This window comes from Sapajus apella, unplaced genomic scaffold (genome assembly GCF_009761245.1).
Source record: "Sapajus apella isolate SASKATOON/1434 unplaced genomic scaffold, GSC_monkey_1.0 scaffold58, whole genome shotgun sequence".
In the NCBI taxonomy this organism is placed as follows: Eukaryota; Metazoa; Chordata; class Mammalia; order Primates; family Cebidae; genus Sapajus; species Sapajus apella.
The window spans coordinates 14152781-14164347 of NW_022436998.1; positions in this window are offsets into that span (position 1 = coordinate 14152781).

Below are 11567 nucleotides of genomic sequence, written 5' to 3' on the forward strand. Positions count from 1 at the left end.
CTGCCTCAGCCTTCTGAGTAGCTGGGATTACAGGCACGCGCCACCATGCCCAGCTAATTTTTTGTATTTTTAGTAGAGATGGGGTTTCACCATGTTGACCAGGATGGTCTCGATCTCTTGATCTCGTGATCCACCCGCCTCGGCCTCCCAAAGTGCTGGGATTGCAGGCGTGAGCCACCACGCCCAGCGGATTCTGTTTTTATTACTTACTAGTTCTATGTCCTTGAATGAATCACTTTACCTACCTTTGTCACATTTTCCTTACATTAAAAATGGAGATATTTCTAGAAATATTACAAGGGATAATGCATGCATATTAAATACCTATGAAGATCTGTGTCAGACATTTCATAGCTCTCAAAAAATGTTATCTATTATGTATACATGCATTACATTTTTAAATAACAAATGTCAATACATTCACAGAAATTAGAATTTAAACATTAATTTTAAAATGTGTACTACATTTCTACAAGATTTCCTTTTCTAAAAGTTCTATGACCTTGCTTTTTGTTGGTGGGTCATGTATCTGTGGCTCTGATTCTTATAACTACTAGCCTGCTTGTAATAGCCATTCTGATAGATGAGAACATTGTTGTGTATATATACATATTTGTCCTATTTAGCTATGGAAGAAATTCAATTCCTATTTTTTCTACACATATACTTTGTTGATTCTGTTTCCCATATTATTCAGGTGTCTTTTGCACTGAGAGAGAACACACCGGACAATGTCATTTACTCTTGCAGATGTAGCCCAGAGTTTGTCTTCTGATGGGCTGGTGGTTAAAGGAGTAAGAGGAAGAGAATCTTTAAAGGGGCAAAAAGGTGAGGTCACTGGTTTCATCACCGTTTACAGAATTCAGTACTTTTCATTTTACCCTCACCAGGAGCATTAACTTGGGCACTTGTATATATGTGCACAAACACACTTACCTCTGAATGCAACATTCTGTCATCGAGATATAAGGGAAATTACATTTTGTAAGGAAAACAACTACAGCAATTTTAGAATATTATTTGAGTCAGTTGCAATATTTTCTTTCTTTTTCTTCTCTTAAGTGATCAGAAAGTAGCTGAGTTGATATAATAGCAGAGCTAGAATAAAACATTTAAGCAGAGTTAGCTTTAAAGTCAAATAGGATAAACAGATATCTATGTGATATAAAAGACAAAATGAAGAATTATTTTTCCAAATTCATTCAGCATTATAATTGAAATTCGATCATCACAGTCCCTTTCCCCAAATTTCTAGGAATAATCAAAATGCATAGGTTCTTCAAATGGCAGCATGTGACACCATTCTTTATAGTTTTAGTGTAAGCAAGTTCAAGAAAAAAATTTACTACCACGAGATCAAGCGTCTTAGCAATGATAAACGAGATAAAGACTTTTGAGAAGCACATGTACCTACCACTAAAGTCAAAGTCTGCCACTTCTATATTACTTAAGAAGGTTAATTTAATAGGATACATAATGAGACCCATTGGGAAACTAGAATTCATGAAAGAGGGGCTTGTAGTAAGGAGAGAATTTCTGAAGGGTAGAGAAAAGTAACCACCACCCAACTTTGCCATCTGTATCACTTATTTTATATATAGGTTACTGCCTTTACATACAGGATTTATATGTAAGCTAAACATATAAGTTTGAGGATATAAACATATAAGTTTATATAAACTTATATAAACATGTAAGTTTGAGGATTGCTGAAAATTATAAAGTCAGCAATCATAAAGTCAATCAGCAATCATAAAGTCAGACACATAATCTCTGATACCATTCAAGAGCAATTGTAGAGAGGGAATTATTTTCATCATAACAATAAAATGTTACAACTGCCTTCACCCTGAAATGAAAAACAGCTTGAAATGTCTTTCTTGAGAATTATTTCAAACACCTCTTGAAACATTAATGGTATACATTAATGATATAAATAAAACCAATAAATATCTGTATTAGGAACTGGAAGGACTCAGGGAGCAACTTTTTCAAAAAAGTTAACATGTCTCCTTAGTAAGACTTTATCTCATTGGGCTTAGCCGCGTCACTGAGGCTAGGGAAAACATTGGCACATTCACTAATAATAGTTAATTTTAGCTTAATTATTTTCAGCTTTTTTAAACTTTCTTACTGACACTCCACTCACACTAGTAATTGAAACTAGAGTTCTAAAGGCTTTATTTCTGAGACAGGCTAAGAGAAGTCAAAGCACATTGAAACATAAGGCTTCCATACAAGGAAACAAAGTAACCAAGATAGAATTACTGGTTATGTTAACGAAGAGGAAATGAAATTAAAACTTTTCCGATTTACATTTTTTAGAGTATTTCCAGTAGTTTATTTTGAATGTTTATACTTTATGCAGTTCCTAAAAAAGGTATAATTAAGTTACCTGTTTAGCCTTCCAGAGGAAAGAGAATTAAATTAAAGAAGTTCTTCTGAATACTAACTATATTTTGTATTTAAAAATAGAGAAATCAAAAACAAACATTAAAACAAAAACAATTAAGATTTAGACTTTGTGATTTTATGAGTCTTAAGAATTAAATTTGGTTTCAAAAACTGTAACATAACATTTTCAATTGTCCTGATGTAAATTTATAGCTTTAAAACTTGTTTTTATAGGATTAAATGTACCAAAAAGAATGTGTTGTGTTTTACATTTTATAGTTTGAACACCTTTTGGAGTATCTACAAAAGATGGGGAATAACAAGCAAAAAGATTATGGCGCATTTGGTTCTGAAAAGAAGTCAGTAATTTCAGCACTTAGCACTGGTTTCTGAGTTCCTTTAATTTTTTTTTTTTTTGCTAGGTATATATATATTTATACTTTATGTTCTGAAGTACATGTACAGATCATGCAGGTTACATAGGTATACTCGTGACACAGTGGTGGTTTGCTGCACCCAGTGCCCCACCATCTACATTAGGTATTTCCCCTAACGTTATCCCTTCCCAACACCAGACCGCCTGCTATTCCTCCCCTATACCCCCACACCCCAGGCCCCAATGTGTGATGTTCCCCTCCCTGTGTCCCTGTGTTCTCATTGTTCAACACCCACTTATGAATGAGAATATGTGGTGTTTGGTTTCCTGTTCTTGTGTCAGTTTGCTGAGAATGATGGTTTCCAGTTTCATCCATGTCCCCGAAAAGAACATGAACTCATCTTTGTTTAGGGCTGCATAGTATTCCATGGTGTATATGTGCCACATTTACTTTATCCAGTCTACCAATGATGGGCATTTGGGTTCGTTCCAAGTTTTTGCTATTGTGAACAGTGCTGCAATAAACACAGGTGCATATGTCTTTATAAAGAATGATTTATAATCCTTTTGGTATATACCCAGTAATGGGATTCCTGGGTCAAATGGTATTTCTATTTCTAGATACTTAAGGAATCACCACAGTCTTCCACAATGGTTGAATTAATTTACACTCCCACCAACAGTGTAAAAGTGTTCTTATTTCTCCACATCCTCTCCAGCATCTGTTGTCTCCTGACTTTTTTAATGATTGCCATTCTAACTGGCATGAGATTGTATCTCAATGTGGTTTTGATTTGCATTTCTCTAATGATCAGTGATGATGAGCTTTTTTTCATATGTTTGTTGGTTGCATAAATGTCTTTTGAAAAGAGCCTGTTCATATGCTTTGCCAGCTTTTTGATGGGTTTGTTAATTTTTTTCTTGTAAATGTGCTTTAGTTCTTTGTAGATTCTGGTTACTAGCCCTTTGTCAGATGGGAAGATTGCAAAAAATTTTTCCCATTTTGTTGGTTGCTGATTCACTCTGATGGTTGTTTCTTTTGCTGTGCAGAAACTCTTAAGTTTAATTAGATGTCATTTGTCTATTTTGGCTTCTGTTGCCATTGCTTTTGGTGTTTTAGTCATGAAGTCCTTGCCCATGCCTAGGTCCTGGATGGTATTGCCTAGGTATTTGTGTAGAGTTTTTATGGTGTTAGGCCTCATATTTAAATCTTTAATCCATCTAGAGTTAATTTTTGTTTAAGGTGTAAGAAAGGGATCAAGTTTCAGTTTTCTGCATATGGCTAGCCAGTATTCCAAATATTATTTACTAAATAGGGAATTCTTTCCCAATGCTTGTTTTTGTCAGATTTGTCAAAGATCAGATGCTTGTAGTTGTGTGTGTTGTTTCTGAGGCCTGTGTTCTGTTACTTTGGTCTGTATCTCTGTTTTGGTACCAGTAACATGCTGTTTTGAGTACAGCAGCCTTGTAATATAGTTTGAAGTCAGGTAATATGATGCCTTCAGCTTTTTGCGTAGGATTGTCTTGGCTATGCGGGCTGCTTTTTGATTCCATACGAAGTTTAAGGTGCCTTTTTCCAACCTGTGAAGAAAGTCATTGGTAGCTTGATGAGTATAACATTGAATCTGTAAATTACTTGGGCCAGTATGGCCATTTTCACGATATTAATTCTTCTTAACCATAAGCATGGAATGTTTTTCCATCTGTTTCTGTCCTCTCTTATTTCCTTCAGCAGTGGTTTGTAGTTCTCCTTGAAGAGGTCCTTCACATCCCTTGTTAGTTGAATTCCCATGTATTTTATTCTCTTTGTAGCAATTGTTAATGGGGATTCACTCGTGATTTGGCTCTCAGTTTGTCTATTATTGGTGTAGAGGAATGCTTGTGATTTTTGCACATTGATTTTGCTGAAGTTGCTTATCAGCTTAAGGAGATTCTTGGGCTGAGACGGTGGGATTTTCTAAATATACAATCATGTCATCTGCAAACAGGGACAATTTTACATCCTCTCTTCCTATTTGAATACCCTTTATTTCTCTCTCACCTGATGGCCCTAGCCAGATCTTCCAATACTATGTTGAATAGGAGTTGTGAGAGAGGGCATCCTTGTCTTGTACCAGTTTTCAAAGGGAATGCTTTCACTTTTTGCCCATTCTGTATGATATTGGCTGTGGGCTTGTCATAAATAGCTCTTATTATTTTGAAATATGGTCCATCGATAGCTAGTTTATTGAGAATTGTTAGCATAAGAGCTGTTGAATTTTGTTGAAGGCCTTCTCTGCATCTATTGAGATAATCATGTGGTTTTTGTCTTTGTTTCTGTTTATGTGATGGATTACCTTTACAGATTTGTGGATGCTGAACTAGCCTTGCATCTCAGGGATGAAGCCAACTTGATCGTGATGGATAAGCTTTTTGATATGCTGTTGGATTCAGTTTGCCAGTATTTTATTGAAGATTTTTTGCATCAATGTTCATCATGGATATTGACCTGAAATTTTCTTTTTTATTTGTGTCTCTGCCAGGTTTTGGTATCAGGATGATATTGGTCTCATAAAATGAGTTAGGGAGGATTCCATCTTTTTGTATTGTTTGGAACAGTTTCAGAGGGAATGGCACCAGCTCCTCTTCGTACCTCTGGTAGAATTTGGCTGTGAACCTGTCTGGTCCTGGACTTTTTTTACTTGGTAGGCTATTAATTGCTGCCTCAACCTCAGACCTTGTTATTGGTCTATTCAGGACTTCAACTTTTCATGGTTTAGTCTTGGGAGGTGTAAGTATCCAGAAATTTATCCATTTCTTTTAGATTTACTGGTTTATTTGCATAGAAGTGTTTATAGTAATCTCTAACGGTAGTTTGTATTTCTGTGGGATCGGTGGTGATATCCCCTTTATTGTTTTTTATTGCATCTATTTTAATCTTCTCTCTTTTCTTTTTAATGAGCCTGCCTAGAGGTCTATCTATTATGTTGATATTTTCAAAAAGCCAGCTCCTGGATTAATTGATTTTGTTGAAGTGTTTTTTGTGTCTGTATATTCTTCAGTTCTGCTCTAATCTTAGTTACGTCTTGCCTTCTTCTAGCCTTTGACATTGTTTTATCTTGCTTTCCTAGTTCTTTTAATCATGACTTTGGGGGATGTTGATTTTATATCATTCCTCACTTCTCTGTTGAGCATTTAGTGCTATAAATTTCCCCCAGACATTGCTTTAAATGTGTCCCAGAGATTCTGGTATGTGGTGTCTTCATTCTCATCGGTTTCAAAGAACGTCTTTATTTCTGCCTTCATTTCATTGTTTATCCATTATTCATTCAGGGGCAGGTTGTTCAGTTTCGATGTACTCATGCAGTTTTTAGTGAGTTTCTTAACCCTGAGTTCTAATTTGATTACACTGTATTTTGAGAGACTGTTAGTTATGATTTCTGTTCTTTTGCATTTACTGAGGAGTGATTTACTTCGAATTATGTGGTCAATTTTAGAATAAGTGTGATGTGGTGCTGAGAACACTATATATTCTGTGGTTTTGGAGTGGAGAGTTCTATAGATGTCTATTAGGTTTTCTTGGTCCAGATGTAAGTTCAAGTCCTGAATATTCTTGTTAATTTTCTGTCTCATTGACCTGTCTAGCATTGACAGTGGGGTGTTGAGGTCTCAAACTATTATCGTGTGAGAGTCTAAGGCTGTTCATATGTCATTAACAACTTGCTTTATGTATCTGGGTGTCCTCTATTGGGTGCATATATATTTAGGATAGTTAGCTCTTCTTGTTGCATTAATCCCTTTACCATTATGTAACGCCCTTGTCTCTTTTGATCTTTGTTGGTTTAAAGTCTGTTTTATTAGAGACTATGAATGCAACCCCTGCGTTTTTTTGCTCTCCATTTGCTTGGTAAATCTTCCTCCATCCCTTTATTTTGAGCCTATGCGTGTCTTTGCATGTGAGGTGGGCCTCCTGAATACAGCATACTGATGTGTCTTGGCTTTTTATCCAATTTGCCAGTCTGTGTACTTTGATTGGAGCATTTAGCCCATTTACACTTAAGGTTAATATTGTCATGTGTGAATTTTATCCTGCCGTTTTGATGCCAGTTGGTTGTTTTGCCAGTTAGTTGGTGCAGTTTCTTCACAGTGTTGATGGCCTTTACCATTTGGTACATTTTTGGAGTGGCTGGTACTTGTTCTTTTCCATGTTTAGCGCTTCCTTCAGGAGCTCTTGTAGGGCAGGCCTGCTAAGACAAAATCTCTTAGCAGTTGCTTGTCTGTAAAGGATTGCATTTCTCCTTTGCTTATGAAACTTAGTTTGGCTGGATATGAAATTCTGGGTTGAAATTTTTTTTCTTTTAGAGTGCTGAATATTGGCCCCCACTCTCTTCTGGCTTTTAGGGTTTCTGCTGAGAGATCCACTGTAAGTCTGATGGGCTTCCCTTTGTGGGTAACCCGACCTTTCTCTCTGGCTGCCCTTAGCATTTTTTCTTTCATTTCAACCCTGGTGAATCTGACAATTATGTGCCTTGCGGTTGCTCTTCTTGAGGAATATCTTTGTGGTGTTCTCTGTATTTCCTGGACTTGAAAGTTGGCCTACCTTGCTAGGTTTGGGAAGTTCTCCTGGATTATATACTGAAGAGTGCTTTCCAACTTGATTTTGTTCTCCACATCACTTTCAGATACACTAACCAAATGTAGATTTGGTCTCTTCACATAATCCCATATTTATTGGTGGCTTTGTTCATTTTTTTTCACTCTTTTTTCTCTAATCTTACCTTCTCACTCTATTTCATTGAGTTGATTTTTTATCTCTGAAAGTCTTTCCTCTGCTTAATCGATTTGGCTATTGAAACTTGTATATGATTCAAGAAGTTCTTATGCTGTATTTTTTAACTCCATCATGTCTTTCATATTCTTTTCCACACTGGTTATTCTTGTTAGCATTTGGTCTAACCTTTTTTCAAGCATCTTAGTTTCCTTGCATTGGGTTAGAAGATGCTCCTTTAATTCAGAGAAGTTTGTTATTACCCACTTTCTGAAGCCTCTTCCTGTCAGTTCATTACATTTATTCTCCATCCAGTTTTGTTCCTTTGCTGCTGAGGGGTTGTGATCCCTTAAAGGAGAAGAGATGTTATGGCTTTCAGCTATTTCAGCCTTTTTACAATGGTTCTTTCCCATCTTCATGGATTTATCTACCTTTGGTCTTTGAAGTTGGTGACTTTTTGATGGGGTTTCTGAGTGGACGTCCTTTCTGTTGATGTCAAAGCTATTTCTTTCTGTTTGTTAATTTTTCTTCTAACAGGCCCCTCTGCTGCAGGTCTGCTGGAATTTGCTGGAGGTCAACTCCAGATCTTGCTTGCCTGGGGATCACCTGCAGTGCTGCAGAACAGCAAAGATTTCTGCCTATTTTTTCCTCTGGTAGCTTTGTCCCCAAAAGTTGCCTGCCAGATGTCAGCCAGAGCTCTCCTGTATGATGTGTCTCCTAGTTAGGTTACATGGGGAGTCAGGGAGCCACTTGAGGAGGCAGCCTGTTCCTTAATGGAGCTGAAGCACTGTGCTTGGGGATCCATTGCTCCCTTAAGGGCTGCCAGACAGGAACGTTTAAGTCTGCTGAAGCCAAACCCGCAACCACCCCTTTTCCCAGGTGCTCTGTCCCAGGAAGGTGGGGACTTTGTAAGTCCCTGATGGGCTGCCGTCTCTTTTTTTCTGAGATTCCCTGCCCAGCAAAAAGGGAATCTACTTGTCAGTCTGCCTGCAGAGGCTTTGCTGAGCTGCTGTGCTGGGCTCCACCCAGATGCTGTGTAATCTTCCTGGTAGCTTTGTTTACACAGGCAATGTTGAAACCTCTTACCTGAGCCTCAGCTATGGTGGGTGCACCTTCCCCAGCCAAGCTCAAAATTCCCAGGGCGAGCTCAAGCTGCTGTGCTGGCTGCAAGAATTTCAAGCCAATGGATTTTAGCTTGCTGGTCTTTGTGGGGGTGGGGACCGCCAAGCCAGCTTGCCTGGCTCCCTGGCGTCAGCCCCCTGTTTCAGTGGGAATGAGCAGTTCTGTCTCACTGGTGTTCCATGTGCCACTCGACTAAAATGGCTGCACAGTTCATGCTGAAAACCCCTGTGCTGGTATTGTAGGTGCTGGAGGGAATCTCCTGGTCTGGGAGTTGTGTAGACTGTGGGATAAGTGCAGTAGCTGAGTCGGAATGCCAGAGTGTCCAGAAAAATCCATAATAGCTTCCTTCAGCTGGGAGAGAGAGTTCTCTGGCCCCTTGTGCCTCCCTGGCAAGGCAATGCCTCACTGTGAATTGGATTGTCCTTGGACTGCTCCCACTGTCTAACCAGTCCCTATGAGATGAACCTGGTAACTCAGTTGGAAATGCAGAGATCACTCATTTTCTGATGTGCTCTCACTAGGAGCTGCAGACCGGAACCGTTCCTATACAGCCATCTTGGTGGAAGTCCCCCCCATTTACATTAAAAGAGAATATTTCTGAAAAATGTAGTACCTATTTAATCGTTATCTAAAGACTGGCCTGTTTTTTAAGACTACAAATTTGATTATTCTGTAAGTCAGTATACCAAACACTAGTGAATTTAAACAATTTATCATATGGTATTTCCTCATGATAAATCTCTTTCATATTTCTTTGTTTTGAAATAAAATTTTTGGCATTTCACCTAGCTATTACTTTTATTTATATTCCTTTGATTATACCAAAGCATTTTCTTATTTAGATTATATTTAGTAAGTTATGAAACCATGAGCCAAATTCCTTCCAGAATATTGGATTATACAGAGCATGTGCAAATTTTTCTCTGATTGATCTTAAGATCAATTAATTTGAAAGGATTTCATTCATGGATTATTTTTAAAACAAAATGTAGCTCTTTCTATCTAAAGAGGCACTTGCCTGACAGAATCAGAGAGGTGGATAACAAACATCATATTTGGATGCAACCCACTTGGCTAGGATGCGTTCAGTGCCCTGGGAAGGTAATTCATTTTCAGTAGGAAATCTAAACAGTGACAGGAAGTGATCATATAAGGAGATATTCTTGAAGTAATGTTGAAGAGTCTTTCAAGTTATGAGGAAGAAATTTTCTCCTCAAAGTCAATATCCTCCAGGCCAACAAAACAAAAATTTTACCTTGGTTTCCCAAATTTAAAATAGCCATCATTCCAGGGTTTTTTTTTTTTTTTTTTTCTTTTACTGTTTTCTTACTTCTCCCTTTTCATATGACTTTTCAGTTCGGACCACAATATTCAAATGTTTAAATCTCTCAAAAACTTTTCTTTTTTTCCTTTTGAATAAAATTCAATGTCTTTTTCTTTCTTTTTCTTTTTCTTTTTTTTTTTTTTTTTTAAATAATGGGTCTTATAAACTATCGCCAAAGCAAGAATGTTGTATCGATAAAGGGAAAACAAGTTTCTGGATTTCAGGGAAGGACACTTAACTGTATTCAACCTTCAGTTGTTTTTTTTCAAGGGCATATTATTAGCTTGAGAATGATCTTAGTTCTTGGCTTCTCTCCCTTTTCATGGATATGCTTACCTTTGGACAGCTGTAATAGCCTAAAGATATCGCATTATAAATGGAAGGATAAAAATGATTAAATATCCTCAACCAAAAGAAGCCAAGAACATAAATTAAGAATTAAAAGGTTTCTAACTTCTGGTAAATGCAAAATGGGTTATATTAGAGTAACCCTTGTGCATATAAAAATGAAAAAATACTGGAAAAACTTATATAAATCAAATGCAATACCTGTGTAAATTTAACATAATAAAACATTGCTACTGTTGGAAATAACTTAATTCATTCTCTTATTATTATGATTTCAAAGCATTTTAATGATATCAAAGGCAAACCAAAACTGGAAAGATTTTGACCCTAGAAAGCAAGATTTTTACTCCTACAAGGTGAGATTTATGTTTATACCGTTTTTCTGCTGAAGGAACTGTTTCTTTCCAGCAACAAATTAAACTCACTTAGAAAGCTATAATCCTTTTTACCTGAGGAATTAGAGATAAGTTAGATTTTGGGGCTCCCCATAGTGATAAAATACCCCCAATATCTTTGCTCAAAGTGTATTTAAAACTCGACTGTCTGTTAGTTCACCCATACATGAAATGAGACTTTGGAGATTTCCGAGCAAAAGCAGAGCTCTCTAACTGAAAAAGGTGAGCAGAGGTATTTGCTAGTGGCTAATGCTATAGGATACAATTTGCTATTTGATTCCTTTCATGCTAGAGGTTCAGTAAATACTTTCAGCTTTCTGTTGCTATCCTAGATAGGCCAACTGCAGTAATAAAGACTAATTCCATAGACTAAGAAATTTTACCAGAACTAAGAACAAAACCACAGTTAGCCTGTCCTAAAAATTTGTAAAATCTACATTTTGAAATAGAAATGTAATCTTAGTAATGTAAGTACCTGAGAGGAAAAAATAACATGCTTGAAGATCAATAAAATGTTCAGAATTTATATACTATACACAATGTCTAAAATACAACAGCATTTGCTAGACATGTATAGCATCAGGGAAAGATAAATTAGGTCAACAGAAAGACCAATTGATAATAAAAAAAAAAAAAACTACAGATAAACTGCATGTTGGAATTAATAGATAATGCCTTTGAACCAGCTATGTTAAATATTCAAAAAAGTAATAGGAAGGACTGATATGCTTGGGAAAAAAAAAGATGAGTGATTTTAGGAGGTGCCTGGCAACTATGTTAAATAAAATACTAAAATCAGTGCTTACAATTGAAAAATGAAATATACAAATGACTCAAATAAATGGCAATTTGGATTAAAAA